Source organism: Neofelis nebulosa, chromosome 5 (genome assembly GCF_028018385.1).
Source record: "Neofelis nebulosa isolate mNeoNeb1 chromosome 5, mNeoNeb1.pri, whole genome shotgun sequence".
Classification (NCBI taxonomy): Eukaryota; Metazoa; Chordata; class Mammalia; order Carnivora; family Felidae; genus Neofelis; species Neofelis nebulosa.
This window is the reverse complement of record NC_080786.1, coordinates 146040965-146053178: the sequence shown is the minus strand read 5'-3', so window position 1 is coordinate 146053178 and position 12214 is coordinate 146040965. Positions and strand designations below refer to the sequence as shown.

The window sequence follows — 12214 nt, the reverse complement described above, 5'->3', positions numbered from 1 at the left end:
GGGATACAGTGAGGAGGCAGTGGATTGCAAGCCAAGGAAGAAGGGTCTCTCCGGAAGCCAACCCTAATGACACCTTGACCTTGGACTTCCAGCCTCCAGAGCTGTGAGACCATACATTTCTGTCGTGTGAGGCCCGTGCCCCCCTCCCCCCATGTGTGGTACTTTGTACAGCAGGCCCAGCGGACTAAGACACTTTCTTTTCTTCCGAAGGTGATAGGCATGTGTGACTCTCTTTGCAGTAACGTTAGCATTGTTGAGGTCAGGCCTGGCAAGCCTGCATTTGCCCTGGCACGGGGCGGAGGCGGGGAGGGGGTGTCTCCTCTGTGTTACATCCAGGCCCTGTGTTCATTTAATGGATCGGATAGCTAAGGATGAGAAAGCATAAGCAGTTTTCTCAAAGCCACTTTAGTAGATTAGGCAATGAACCTGAGGGTGCATCCCAGCGCTGTCAGAGCTCGCTTGGGTAAATCCAGGAAAAATATATTTAATTCCTTATTTAAAAATGCAATTCACAGTGACAGGTGGATGTCATTGAGCAGCAAAGAAATGAAAAAAAGTGGGTCAGTGACACACCACACTGTTTTGTGATAAATGTAGGTTAACTGACTTAATGGAAAGCCACAATCTAAGGGAAAGTGGTCTTGAAAAGCTGAAGCCCTCGAAAAATCTCCAACTACCCACTTATGTCTAGGAGAGAGTAGTGCAGCTCTTTGAGCCTAAACCTTTTATCAGTAAATTCTTTTGTGCTGCCTTGTAGTTAAAACCATTGCTTTAATTTAAAATATATTTATTGGATGGTGATTATGTGCCTGGCTTCGTGCGAGGGATTAAACACCCAGAGCTAAAATGTATGGTTGCTGTCCTGAATTGGGTGACAATTTAGTGGGGCTGGTTAAATGGATGACACTATATTGTAGGTACTACCTGAGAGGGCAGAGGGAGGTAATTACAGCATTCAGGAGCACATGGGTGGGGGGGGGGGCTATATGTCACACAGACTGAGGGCAGACACCAGAGATGGCTTTCCTAAAAGAGGTGAGGCTTGAGCCGAGTTTGAGGCAAGAAGTCTGGGTTATTCAGTCAAATCTGAATAATGGTGTTACAGGCAGAGAAAATAGTAAGCATATCAAGATGGAGATGTGGGAAGCCAGCCCACATGGAGACTGTGTGCATACAGATACTGTCCCTTCCTTTCATTTCTCCCCTTCTTTTCCTTCCTCCTTCTCTTTCTTCAGTGATGTTTTGGTAAGCTGACACTGCGGGGTGAATACAAAGGCCTGATTTGTAGTGTTTGCCAATTTCCGTGGTGTAAATACTCCTTCCATGGCTGATTCCAAGCTACCGACATGATGTTGAATGTTCCCCCAAATTTCTAAAGCTACAACAATTGATCACAACCATTCACAACAAATGGTATAATCCCATTCAGTCGACCATTGCCTCCCACCCATCCATCATCTATTTATCATCCATCCATCCATCCGTCCATCCAACTATCCATTCTTCATCCATCCACCCATCCATCTACCCATCCATCATCCATCTATCCGTCATTCATTATCCACCCATCTGTCTGTCCATTCATCCATCCATCATCCATTTATCATCCATCCATCCATTCATCCATCCACCCATGCAACTATCCATCCTTCATCCTTCCATCCATTCATCTAGCCATTCATTCATCATTCATCATCTACCCATCTGTCTGTCCATCTATCCATCCATCATCTATCCATCCATCTATAAACATCATTTTAACGAAACAGAATCTTAGAAATAAATTATTTTATGGACTTTAGAGTTTTTTTTAGTCAAGTCTTCTCATATTATAGACAAGAAAACTGATACCTAGAGAGAGGAAGTGACTTTGCTTTTTTTTTTTAGAAGGGTTTATTTTGAGAGAGAGAAGCTCTGTGCTGTCATCGCAGAGTCCAATGTGGGACTCAATTTCACAAGTCATAAGATCATAACCTGAGCTGAAATTAAGTGTCAGATGCTTAACCAACTGAGCCCCAAGGAAGTGACTTTATTAAAATCTATTTGTAGAACTTAGATTAGGACGATGGTCTTCAGAATTGAAGTCTGCAGCTGCTTCTCTTAAGTGAAGAAAGCACAATCTTGAATATAGCTTTGTAGTTTCTGAGTTGGAGCAGTGTGGAACCCATGTTGTACACAGTGCTGTTCTGTCATCCCTGCTTTTCTGCGACAGTCCTAATGCTCATCCAAGTGTTCCTGTTGTTCTTGTGTCTATAACTGCTGCTTCCCAGCAGGCTCACCGTCTCCTTCACAGGGGGTTCAAAATGTCCCTGTTGAAATTACATTCTTCTCCTAGTTTGTAGCACCGGGCTTCGGAATTTAATTTAGCAGTTGGTTTTCAGTCTTTGATGTTTCTGGATTTCATTGGCGTGTCTCTCTCTCTCTCTCTCTCTCTCTCTCTCTCTCTCTCTCTCTTTTGTGATCTGGATCTCTCTCCTTTGGGACTCCCGACTCACTCACCCATTTATGGTTTTAACCAGTTGCTGCTCAGGGGCTCCATTTGTGTCACGCTGAATTTCTGTAACTGTATCTATGGGGTTGAAAATGGCTTTCCTCCTTGTTGGGCTTCTGGCAGGAACTTCTGAGGAGGTGAATAACTGACCCTACTTTTGGTGGTCTTTAAACCGGGGTGCCTGGGTGGCTCAGTCGGTTAATTGCCTGACTTCAGCTCAGGTCACGATCTCACGCTCCGTGAGTTCGAGCCCCGCGTCGGGCTCTGTGCTGACAGCTCAGAGCCTGGAGCCTGCTTCGGATTCTATCTCCCTCTCTCTCTGCCCCTACCCCCCTCACGCTCTGTCTCTCTATATCAAAAAAAGAATAAGATTCTCTCCCTTTCCCTCTGTCCTACCCGGCTCACACGTGCGCCGCTCCCCCCCATAAATAAATAAATAAAACATTTTAAATTGTTAACTCTGAGAGAGGAAGGGTCGCTCTTACTCTCTGAGAAGCTTTATTTTGAAATCAGGGACAGAGTGGATGATGAATTGAGTGCTCCAGAGGACTGTGTTGAAAACTAGCTTCTGTGTTGTAATGTTGAGTGAAAGGGGCAAGCTGCTGAGGTATGCATTACGATGCCACTTTTGTAAAAGAGAAACAAATCGGTGGTTACCTCTGGAGGGTGGTGGAAGGTGGAAATGAGCTGGAGAGAAATCTCTCACCTTTTAAGTTTATATGTTTCTGTATTGTTTAATTCATTTTTCTTTTTAATTATAAGCGTGTCATCTAAAGCAAATCCGGACAAAACGGCCTGCTTATATTTTAATCAGGCTCATCTGGGCAACGGCGATAAACTTCCTGTTGCCTTCTTACCACGCTTTGCCATTTGCCCAATATAAACTTTACAGGTGCCTTAGTTTATAAGTTGTAGCCTAATAATTTTAGACACAATTAATTTTGATTGCTAGAGAATTGCAATTGCACAGGTATTCAGACCTGTTCAATAAGGCCAGAATTTAAACCTAGGATTCCCTGTGTATGCTCCCTTCACCTAATAATTTTTACCAATTCTTTCCTAATGAGGTTAATCATCTACTCGAATGCATTGCCTGAGCTGGTCATTATTCAGGGCTTCCAACAGAGATTCTAAAAACCTCCTGGATTCATTCTGTGAGCTGACATAGGGCCATTATTTTCTTCCACCGTTCCTTGACTGTGGTGCTCTCAGCTGCCTTGGAAGGGGAGAGTCATTAGATTTCACTGGCTTCCCCGGAATAGCATCATGTTCCGTGATACCAACGCCCCTGCCTCCCCTCCTTTTTCCCCTTAGATGAACTTCTCTCGTGTACCCGGCAGTTCCTCCCTCATCTTTAGAATGCCCTTTAGCATCTCCATTCTCAAATTGGGAGAAGTAAATCTAGTCTCATCGCCCGTGGCGCCGAACATTTGAAAAGGCAGGAAGGTGTGGTTATTTATACGAAATCGATCACTTTGTAGTAGTCTGAAATGGGGGAAGAAATGTGACTTCTTACTCAGGCGTTTGTGTGACCACACAGGTTGTCTCTCCCAGCTGTGTCTTATAAGAAAAATTTTCAGAAACCCATGGACCACATGAACGATATGTTACTGATACGAAGCACAGTTGTGCTCATGCCAGTTTCGCAGTCTGTGGGACCTCTTTTAAGTTGTTAGGTTGAATTATATGAATTGTCAAACCGAGCTACTGAAAGGGCAGTTTCATCCAGTTCCACCTAAGAGAGCCTCTTTGCTGAGTTGTGAGACATGGAAAATACGTGTCCACATTAGGAAAGGCACGGGATGACTGTGCTTTAAGGAAACTGGGCATCCTTTTTTTTTTTATTTGAATCTGTCTCTCCTGGTTAGTGTTCACTTAGTTGACACTTGCTTGTTGCCTCACTAGCTTTCAGAAAGTATCCAGAACAAAATTGGTTGCCTAGCAACATGCTCCAGCCCAGGAGGGTTGGAGAATGGGTCAGTGATTAACAATTATGTACAATCAAGTTTAAAAATGCATAGCAGCCGGCAACATTCATGCTCTGACCACCAGAAAAATCCCAGCATTCCGCGGGCCCGGGTGTGTGGCTATTGTACGTGAATTTATTGCAGTTGCGGTCTGGACCTTATGGTTGCAATCCAGAAACACTTTGCTCTGGACTGAAATGGGCGCTTGGTGTCCCCCTGAACATCGGTCCGTTTTGCGGAAGGCATCTGACACCCATCGTGCGTTTGGCTGCCTATCTGGACGCTCATCCCCTTGGAAAGTGAAAAGAGAAGGCGAAGAATTTGGATATTTATGATTGTTGTCATCTCAACAGCTTTGGCCCCTATTAGTGAATCTGTAATTTGCCAAAGAACAAGTACACACAAAATCAGTGACTGCGGCCCACTCAGCCCGGATCATTCTTTCAAGAATTACGAATGCTGTGCAAACGTTCTCCCTGAAACGGCCCCAGCCCTTAATCGTTTCTCTTCCTTCCGTTCCAGCAGAAGAGAAGACAAATTTTGCCTAATTCAGTCCTTACTTAATCTTTCTGTCAGCACAAATATCGATGGTGTAAATCCCGAAAGCAGCAGTAAAGCCAGGAGGCATTTTTATAACTCTGGCAAAGCTAATAATGCACATTTCTTTGTTGAGAATCATTGACTTTAATTGGCTAATCAATTTTTAGGCCCTCTCCATTTGTATTTTGTTTAATCAACAAAAATAAATCGCCCTGCCAACCTTGAAAGTGCCAAGTCGGAGAACAGTGGCAGAGACTTCGTTTGTCCTGCCCAAAGTGCTTCCCAATAGAAACGTCTTAATTGAAGATGATTTATATTCAGAAGCGTGGATGTTTTATCATTTGTCTGAAGAAGGAAAAAGCTGTGTAAGCAAGCAGAATGCAGCCGTCTTAGGCATTGTTTTTGACATTTATCTACTCTCTTTATCCCTCAGACGTTTCCAGAAAAACGACCTCTCTGCATCCTTCTCGCTAATGATTCAGGCTCCAGCTCCTGAAGCACTTGTCAAGGGTTCTTCATAACCTTTGCTTGCTGTTGGTTTTTGTGAGAGGACTTCCTCCCGGGTTTTACTGCCCGTGACTCGTGTCTCTGGGCCTTTGGTGGGAAGTGGCTGACGTGTCGGGGCTGGAACACAGACCCCATTCACCTTCCCCCGGGAAGGGGGCCGCTGGCTTGCTTTGTCGGCAGGAAGACCTCAGTGGCCATGGCGGGCTGCGGGGTCTCGGGGCACAGGAGCTTTGATGTGGGCCGGTGACAAACTTCCCTGAGAGTGGCAAGAGGTCAGGTTTTGCTTTTGCTGCCTTCTCTTCACTCTGGGGAAGGAGGACAGATGACAAGAAGTAACGTTTATTTAATGCCTGCGTGATGCCTTCTCATTTCTCACAACAACCCCGTGTGGTAGCGGAACCCCATTTTTCTGGCGAGGAAGCCGAGGCTCAGAGGGCGTTAGCAACGGCTTGTATGTGGAGCGCCTGTGGTTGGAATCTCTGTTTCCAGACGTCTTCCCATTTCACTGGCTGCTGGAAGCTGGAAAAGACGCCTCCTCCCAACAGTGTCACTAACCCGGGTTTTCCCCTGCGGGGCTGCTGGGGTGCAGGTACCAGAGTGTGATGGCGGCCAGGGTTATTGACTCTTTTCCAAGAGCTTCCCTTAATCCCTACTTGCCTATTAGTTACTGCTACCCTCCTTTTACAGAGGAGGAAACAGAAGCAAAGAGTGGTTGGGGCATTGGCTCAAGGTCACTTGGCTAATAGTTGGGGATACCAGGGTTTGAATCCATGTAATCTGACCCAGCACCCATGCTCACAGGAGTCACCTTGTACCTTGTCTGTTCAGCATTGTCCAAGCCTCTCATGTAGGGAGAAAGCAGTAAGATGAAAGAGGAAGGGAAAACAGTGTAGTTTGATAGAACTTGCTTCGGACAGTAGAGACCATTGATGTACCAGTTGGCTTCATTGTGGGCTCATTCATTGACCTTCGGCTGCTCTGGGTTGCCCTTTCTGTTGCCTTTTCTCCATTCTGAGTTGCCTTTTAGTGCCTCTGCTAAAGTCCCATCCTCCCCGGGTCTCTCTTCGACTGATGGGAGGCCAGCTGGTCTCTAGAGGCCACCAAGAAACCAACATCATGACCCCCCAAGTTATTCTATGGGCAAAAGCCTGAAATAAACCCCAGGAACCAATGTGATACAATTTAACAATTTCTGTAAGGAATTAGTTCTAGGAACCCGGTGCGATGGTAAAAACCCAGACTCTGGCCGAAGCCCTGTGCTGTTTTTACTGGGGCTGTAGCTACTCACTCGGCAGCCCTGAGCCACAGCATCCTTGGGTACCAAGGGTCAAGCGGTCCCTGTTTCGAGGTGGAATGTGGAAGAATGTTCACATTGGGAGTGGAAAGCCCTGCGGCAGGTCAGGTCAGTTAATATAATGATGGTGATCATAACCTGCAGAGAACAGTTTCTGATGCCAAGACCTGTTCCAAGTGTTTTGCACGTATTAACCAGTAATTTTCCACCAATCCCATTAGGTAGATGCTGTAATCTTCATTTTACAGATGGGAAAATCGACAGGGTTAAATGTGCACGTGTAGCGTAATTTTAGGAACATTAACATACAAAACACATCTTAGAATCAAGGACATATGGTGCTTGGCTCGTGGACTGGTGGAGCCAGTGTTTGGCTACTCTTTGGAGCACAGATGCCTCCTTATTAGATGGGCCTTGGAAACTAGCTTAAATGTGCGGGACAATACAACAGCCGGCATTTATCGAGTTATTACTGTATGCCAGGCTCTATTTTAAGAACTTGGCATGAATTGTTGTTAATCCTCACAGAAAGGTAGCTAGTATGATCATGAGTATACCTGGGTCATAAATGGAGGAACTAAGTCAGAAGGGTAGTTTATCTTGCCCGAGGCCACCCAGTCAGGACACGGCAAGGCCAAGAGTCAGCTGAGGTCATTGGGCTCCCGAGCCGGGCTCTGAATCGCAGCGGCTCCTGCCTCTGAGCTAAGACCCTAGGTACAGTTGGGAAAGGGGTGGTGGCAGAGGGGATGGACACAGTGACAGGGCTCCGTGTGGGTTAAAGGCTGTGTGGTCCCGGTCAGGTGCCCTTGCCCACGTGGCTTGTCACATTTTTGGGGCATCTGCTGTGGAGTGGAATTGGAGGTTGATTTTACCAGTCTTCTGCAGGCTTCTGTTTGTTTGGTTGCCAAGACCATCCCAGTGGGGAAGGAAATGAAGGAGAGCTTTGATATGACTTGTAAAACATACCTGGGAAGGCATGTCCTGAGTCTCGGATGCACATCATCTCCCTGACCCCCACAACGACCCAGTGAGGTTCCCACTCAATGGTGATCGCCATGTCGCAAAGGGGGGAGTAGTGGCCTGGGGAGGGCCAGCCACTATTCTTGTATCCTCAGGTCACACAGCGGGGGGGGGGGGGTGGGGAGGGGTGGGCAGAATAAGGTGAGGACTGGCCCCACGTGGGGGCTCTCCCGGGGCGGGGGGGCCTGGGATGGGGCATCAGCTCCGCTAGTCAGCTGCTTCTTCCCTCCTGTTGTGCTGCACCCACGCTCTCCTGCTCTCCCGTGCCTCCGTGTCCCGAGCTTTTCAGAACAAAAAGAATGAGATTTTCCACCGCCCGGAACTGTTTTTGCTACTGCTTGTGCATCTGAGCACCTGCTGGGCTGATGAGCTTTTGAAATGTCACTTGGCTGTTGGGAGGGAGCTGTGAGTGATTGGCGGGAACACACCATCCCAGCTGCCTCCGAGGGGTGGGTGGTGGCGGGTGGGAGTGCGATGGTTCCCAGGCCTTGGTAGGGGGAGGTGGTTGTGTTTCTGCTCATGCAGCTGGCACAGGTACCCATCGCCTGCCTGGTCATTTTCTTCTCTTGGGCAGATGGAGGCCGTTTCTGTGCCGTGTTGTTCTTACAGCGTTGGCTCTGCGGTTTTGGGTCACCTTTTGAGAATACAGTTGAAATTTCGACCTTTTTCCTCCCCGGATTTTGCTTTTCAGAAAAATGCGCGTGTACATTTATAGGCAATTCTGTGTGTAAATTCTGGATTTTCACTGGCACTCTTAAAACCAGAGCCTCCTTGGCCGTATCCTACCCTCCATATTCATACCGTGAAATCTAGTTCAAGAGTTGGGTTTTCTTCCCTCCTCCCCCGCCCCAGTTGAGGGCAAGTATGGAAAATTAAATTTTTGATTTCCTGCCCCTTTTCCCTTTCCATTGTAGTTAGTCAGAGGCCTGGCGGGAAAATATACGGCACAGTTAGGTGACAGAAGAGGGTTGAGTGAAGCCATGTCATGAGGTCAGGAAGCAGAAAGGGTGCGTGAGGTGCGGGGGTTACCTGAGGAAGCCCCTCTGTTTTAACCTGTTTGGACTGCTATAACGATACCACAGACTGGGAAACTTTCACGTGGCAGAAATTTCTTTCTCACACTGCTGGAGCCTGGGAAGTCCAAGGTTGTTAAGGTGCTGCAGATTGGGTCTGGTGATGGTCCACTTCTGGGTTCATAGATGGCAGACTTTTCCTGTGGTCTCGCATGGTCGGAGGGGTGAGGGAGGTCTTTGGGGTCCCTTTTATAAGGGCACTCATCCGGTTCATGGGGGCTCTCCCCTCCCCCCTCATGTCCTGATCACCTCCCAAAGGCCCCACCTCCTAATATCATCACACCTGGGGGGTTGGATTTCAACATATGATTTTGGGGGGACATATTCAGTCTATGACACCGTCCAACCCCTAGAACTAAGGACAGACAGGGAGGGTTCCTCAGAGAGGCTGTGCCCTGTGGTGGAGAGACTTCCAGGCAACCCTGTAGAGAGGAGGCAGGGGAGGGGTGAGTGTGGGTACCTGTTCCTTCCTTCTTTTTTTTTTTTTTTTTATTTAAAAAAAAATTTTTTTTTTTAACGTTTATTTATTTTTGAGACAGAGAGAGACACAGCATGAACGGGGGAGGGACAGAGAGAGAGGGAGACACAGAATCGGAAGCAGGCTCCAGGCTCCAAGCCATCAGCCCAGAGCCTGACGCGGGGCTCGAACTCACGGGCCGCGAGATCGTGACCTGAGCTGAAGTCGGACGCTTAACCAACTGAGCCACCCAGGCGCCCCTAATGTTTTTAACTTATTTTTGAGAGAGTACAAGTGTGGGAGTGGCGGGGGGACAGAGGATCTGAAGGAGGCTCTGTAGTGACGGCAGAGAGCCCGTTGTGGGGCTCGTGCTCACGAACTGTGAGATCATGACTTGAGCCGAAGTTGGACCCTCAACCGACTGAGCCGCCCAGGTGCTCAGTGCTCCTTCCTCCTTTACCCTCCTCTTCCGCTCCTGGCTTCTGTGGTTAGCTCCCAAGGGACCCGAGGGCAGGGGAGCCTGGTTGATGCAGATCACGGAGGTCAGCTTCCCAGGGCACGGATCCCAGCGGACAACCATGGGACATGAACAGGATGTTTAGCGCATTACTCTTCAGATGTTTCTGTCCAGTAGATGGCACTTTTGAGGCTGCAAAGGAACAGCTTTGTCATCCTGAAGTGCTCTCCTCGGGGACTGGACGTCATGGGAAGTTGCATGGCTTGTGCTGTGAAGGTTTCGTGATCTTGTTCATGGTTGGAAGTGTCCTGGTTTTCATCCAGATGCTTTTAAATCCAGGCTTTTAGGTTTTGTTTTTGTTTTTTCCCTATTTTATTCGTATGCCTGTTATTACAAGGCTACTTTGAAAGGCTGCATTGCGACTCATGATGATGAATCAATCTGCCTCATTATCACAGGGGATTATATATAAATCACTCGCATGGCGTTATGTTCAAAGGTAGTTTTCTCTTACGTGATAGCTGGATGTAATGAAATGGGCATTTCTGGATTTTGCAGAACAGAGAGATTATATGCGGGGAAGCAACTGAGAAGTTAAAAAGTGTTCGGCAGGGTCAGGTCACTAGCAGGTGTAAGTCACACCCCCAAGGTTGGATCTGGGGTCTGGGATCTGCTTCCGGCTCCTGCTCCCGCGTTGTGACCTTGGACAGCATCTCTAGGTGTCAGCAAGAATCCTGCTAAGTCAGTTTAGAGAGAACCCCCACGCTTGGTGTATGAGCACCTTGGTATGTAATACCTGGTCACCCTGGGCTGCCTTCAGCAGGAATCCTGTTTTCTCTTGGTTTAGTAAGGACCCCCACCCTTGCTGTGTCTGCTGAGTAGTCACCTCCTCAGTCTGCTTGTTTGTTATAAGTCCCAGGTGTCTTTGCTGCACTGGGATTTGCACCTCATCTCTCTCCTCTATTGCAATAGCCCTGAATAAAGTCTTTCTTACCATTTTTTAACAAACATCAGAATACTTTTTTTTTTTTTTTTTTAACGTTACCACCCCATAAAACCTTGGAATTGTTTGTGATCCTCAGGGACTTCCAGTCCAACCCGCCCAGTGTTGAGAGCCCAGCAGGTCCCATGGTGAGGAGCCTACTACCCTCTCATGGGTTGGTTCTCATTGTTGAGATGCCTCGCCTCAATTTCAAGCTTGAAACTTACCTTCAGTTTTCCTCATTGATCTCAGTGTCGCCTTTCCTGGGAATCTGTTAACTCCCTCATTAAGGGAATAAATGAGCTTCGTAAAATTTTAACCATCGTAATGAAAATAAATTTGTTTTATTTATTTTTTTTATTTCAGAGCAAGAGAGAGAGAGAGTGCACAAGCAGGGGGGAGGCAGAGAGAGAGGGAGAGAAAGAATCTTAAGCAGGCTCCACACTCAGCGTGGAGCCCAATGTGGGGCTCGATCTCACGATCCTGGGATTGTGATCTGAGCTGAAATCAACAGTTGATCGCCTAATCGACTGAGGCACCCAGGCACTCCAATGAAAATAATTCTCAAGTAGTGTCTATAGTGACCTTCTTGCTTTCTCTCTTTTTTTTTAATGTTTATTTTTGAAATGGAGAGAGACAGCACAAGTGGGGGAGGGGTAGAGAGAGAGGGAGACACAAGTGGGGGGGGGGGTAGAGAGAGAGGGAGAAGCAGGCTCCAGGCTCTGAGCTGTCAGCAGGGCTCGAACTCACAAACTGTGAGACCATGACCTGAGCCGAAGTTGGTCACTCAGCGGACTGAGCCACCCAGGCGCCCCACCTTCTTGCTTTCTTTATAACAGGACTCGGAGCCTGGCTGGAACATTGTTGCCAACTCTGGGATATTGTTACTATAGGAAGCTCCTCCAGGGTGATGGCCCTGGGGGTTGAGTCCCTGGGGACTCTGTCTTTGTTATAAACTCCTGGGTGGCTCAGCAACTGTGCTTCTACTTGAGTGCTCTGCTGTTTTCCTCTGCCATTGGTTCTTGATGATGCCTTGTTTAGACACCGTTTTATAAATGACATGCTTCTTTTTCTTTTATGGAGCAAAGTGCATGGGGCTTTGTGAAAGCTGTTTGTCACCCAGAAGTATTTCTTTCTTTTTTTTTTTTTAATTTCCAGATGGCTGTGTTCCAGATATTAACATTATCAGAAGCCTGACCTGCACGTGGTGAGCAGTTTAAACTCGCCTACATGCTTTGAAGGACTTCCGAGGTGCATCAAGGGTATATAAATCCATTTGCTTTTTCATTTATTTGTTTATCATATAGCCTCTAAATCTGTGCCTGGTGTTTTGTTGATTTCCACTGTCTATTTTTTCTGCATCACCGCATTTATGGGTATCTTTGAGAAGCAGTGGCTTCCATAGGATTAAAACAACCAAAGTCCT

General features: G+C 47.2%; 1 protein-coding gene across 5 annotated transcripts in view; it reads left to right on the top strand.

Annotated features, from left to right (window-relative positions):
• TIAM1 (TIAM Rac1 associated GEF 1) overlaps positions 1–12214 on the top strand; it is a 396414-nt gene that overhangs the window by 69384 nt on the left and 314816 nt on the right. For 4 of the 5 annotated variants that reach the window (XM_058731853.1, XM_058731852.1, XM_058731858.1 and 1 more), the window contains one exon: positions 11947–11995. The gene's annotated coding sequence lies outside the window, so the exon portion shown is untranslated. Of the gene's footprint in view, positions 1–11946; positions 12051–12214 lie in introns of those variants that run through there. The other variant, XM_058731851.1, reaches the window with a different exon arrangement.